This window comes from Colobus angolensis, unplaced genomic scaffold (assembly GCF_000951035.1).
Source record: "Colobus angolensis palliatus isolate OR3802 unplaced genomic scaffold, Cang.pa_1.0 Scaffold310, whole genome shotgun sequence".
In the NCBI taxonomy this organism is placed as follows: domain Eukaryota; kingdom Metazoa; phylum Chordata; class Mammalia; order Primates; family Cercopithecidae; genus Colobus; species Colobus angolensis.
In genome coordinates, this window is record NW_012116378.1 from 3733844 (window position 1) to 3737437 (window position 3594).

A 3594-nucleotide genomic window follows, 5' to 3' on the forward strand; every position below is an offset into this window, starting at 1 on the left:
CACTTGAGCCCAGGAATTTCAGACCAGCCTGGGCAACAACAACAACAAAAATTCTTTTTTAATTAGCTAGATGTGATGGCATGCACCTGCAGTCCCCACTACCCAGGAGACTGAGGTGGGAGGATCACTTGAACCCGGGAGGTGGAGGCTGCAGTGAGCCGTGATTGCATCACTGCACTCCAGCCTGGGTAACAGAGTGAGATCCTACTTCACACACACACCCAAAGAAAAAATAAGTTGGGGAAACGTGGAAATTAAAGACAAATTTTAAGTTAAAAAAAAGAAAGAAAGAAAATTGCGATTAGCTTTGGTCAGCACTAGGCTAAAAGTTTCTACAGAGGAAAACAGGCCACACCTGACAGTTCAAAGGCGGCAGGTTCCTTAGGGCTAATACTGCGGGGGAAGTGGAGCAATAGGAAATTTCTGAGGAAGGTGCAGTGCAGAGAGCACTCACTCAGGCAGAGTGACAAGGGCAAAGTTAACAGGTTGTTAAACGTGCAAGGATGAAAAATATATCCCTCATGTGCATGTCTCTGCAGGAGCTACTAGAGAATATATTTTAGCAACACAAAATAGTAAACCAAGAAGGGAGGAAGACAAGGAAACCAGGAGACAAGATCCCATGCTGGAAAGAGGTTGGGGTATTTTAGGACACTAGCCGTGTGCTGGGTTTAAAGCTAAACTGGTATATCGCAGAGCAGGAGGACACATGGCTCTCAGTGGCAGTGTTTGGGTGGAGACATGGGCGAGTGAGGTTATTTAATGTGTGTGAGCATTTGGGGAAAGCATCACGAGGCATTGGAAAGCATTTGGAAAAAAATCAGAGAACATCTCTAGAAAACTAAGCAATTACATGAGACAGTTATTAATCCCAGAAAATACTCAGAGTTGTACACGAAAGGAAATGCAGTCATAGTTTGCCACGTGGATCAACAGAGAGCATATGAAGCTATAATAATAGAAAGACTCTATTAGGGGCCAGGCGTGGTGGGTCATGCCTATAATCCTAGTGCTTTGGGAGGCCTAGGTGTGAGGATTGCTTGAGGCCAGGAGTTCCAGACCAAATTGGGCAACAAAGTGAGACCCCTTCCCTACAAAGTTTTAAAAATTAGCTGAGTGTGGTGGAGTGTGTCTTTAGTCCTAGCTACTTGGGAGGCTGAGGTGGGAGGATCACTTGAGCCCAGGAGGTTGAAGCTGCAGTGAGCCGTGATTGTGCCACTGTACTTCAGCCTGGGAAATGGAGTGAGACCCTGTCTTTAAAAAAAAAAAAAAAGACTATTAACTTTTTTTTAACTGATAGTATCTAAATTGAGGGGATGGGTCAAGGCAAACTGGGGTAGTTAGGCCAGAAAAACCCTCCAGTATCATAACAGAAGTTGATAAAAATGACTAAAATTAATAAAATGAGAAGTAACGGTATACGCAAATTATTTGGAAATATAGAGGAAAATTCTAGAAGGAACAGAATGGAATGAAAGTTGTTGCTCCTGGGGTGGAGGATGGGGGTGAGGAAAGATGGAGCAAGGATTGCTAGTACCTTTGATTCAATTATGTACATACTTTAGTTGGATTAAATAATAATTATTTTTTAAAGTACGTGGTAATTTCTCCCCCATGAGCTTCTTCGGTGATATTTCAATTCAATTCTGGTGACATTTCAATGAGTTGATGCATTTTCTGTGAGCTGCTTGCTACACTCAGTCCTGCCCTCTCTGCTGAGGGGCTGATGCCAGATACTCACCCCTTACCACGGAGCCAGCAAGCTGTGCCTTTCCCTCGGGGCCCCCCATGCACGTCTCCTCCTTGCAATCTTTCTTCTGTCATTCCACAACTATTCAGGTCACCGTAGATTATTTTAGAGACAGTGGATAAGACGCTAATGAATACTTGGAGTAGCATTTGTTGAAAATGAAATGCTGGCATGCATATTTTAACGGGAATCAGTTTGGATCAGCAAATAAACACAGAGTTGGGGAAGACATGCAAGGGGACCTCTTCTCTCCTTTAGTGTTTCATCAACTCAAGGAAACTTGTTCTTCAAGGCAGCTATTTCTCCACCTAATTGCAACATTTTTCCCCCAGCTACGTTTTCAGAGAAAGAGTTCCCCATCTTGTATTTCACAACTGACAGTATTTGCCACGAATTCACTAGGAAAAAAACAAAACATGTCTTTTCTGTGTGGATGTGAACACATGTAAAAAAGCTGGGTTCTGACCGTGTGGTGGATTTTTAGAATCACTATTTTTAATGGCTAGAATTAAGGTCTCCCATTTGTAGTTTCTCTTTCTCCCCGTCTTGTCCCCTCCTTCCCTCCTCCACCTTTTTTTTTTCTCTCTCTCTCTCTCTCTCTGCTTCATTTGCAAGCTCACATAACCTTGTACAATTGAATTCTTACCCTGGAGATTGTCATAGCAGAACCAATTGTGCCCTAGGAAATAAATGATACAGGAATTGAAACACAGTGTCAACATATGGTAGAACTGTCAATAATGTTTTGAAAAAGTGGGGAGATTGGAGGCTATTACCCTGGGAGGAGGAAACAATTGTTTAAAAAATGTAAAAGCCACAGAAATGCAACAACGTCTTGTCTGGCAAATATTGCATTTGTGGGAACCACTGACTGAAGTCATTTGAAAATGTAGCAGAAGCATCCCAAACAAGTTAGGGGGTCAGAACTGGCCATGTCATTGCATTAATGTAGCCACCTTCTACTGCAGAAGCATCTTTCTGAAAGAGGGACTTTTTGTCATGCTCATTGTGGAATGCTTTTTGGTGTGTGCATGCGTAAGAAATATTAGTTTTATTAAACTAGTTTTCACAGGTGAATATTTATTCTATAAAAACTTTACAGATTGTACAGTTGATATATAGTTCAAACTAATGAGCGAAAAGGTAGGTCCCACAGATGCAAACACACTGTATGACTCAATCCAAGGTAAAGGTGGATTTACACACTGTACAGCTCTTCATGTGGCCAGGGAGGTGGTCAGTTCTAAGTATATACTTCAAAAATGTACAAAAAGAAGGTTTTGATTTTATTTTGCTCATCATACATTCAATATGATTGCAAACTCAGAAGCCTAACTAGAAGGAGAGGTGTGGAGTCTGGAGTCAGTACCGCCTCCTGGAAGGAATGCACGTGTCGATCCATGCAGGGAAACTTGGACACCATACTGAATTCACTATATTATATAAACATAAAAGCACAGACCAAGAACATTCAATGAAGAATATAAGGTAGTTCTTTTTTGTTTGGAAAGGAGATTTTGCATTTAATAGGGTACCAAAAGAATTTTAACTTATTAAATAAAATGTACTCTGAGTGAACCAAAAATTACACTATATAAACATAAAAATACTTTGTTTTGCTGTGATATATCAATCATATCTGCAAAAAGAAAACCAAAACTGTATATAAAGTAGCATTTCTCACTCAGCAACAAGAAGCACTGATGTAGTTACTTTTCAAAAGGGTCAAAAAACTATTTAAAACCCGCTAAAGACTAACTTGTAAATTAGATATTCAGGCCGGGCGCGGTGGCTCAAGCCTGTAATCCCAGCACTTTGGGAGGCCGAGACGGGCGGATCACAAG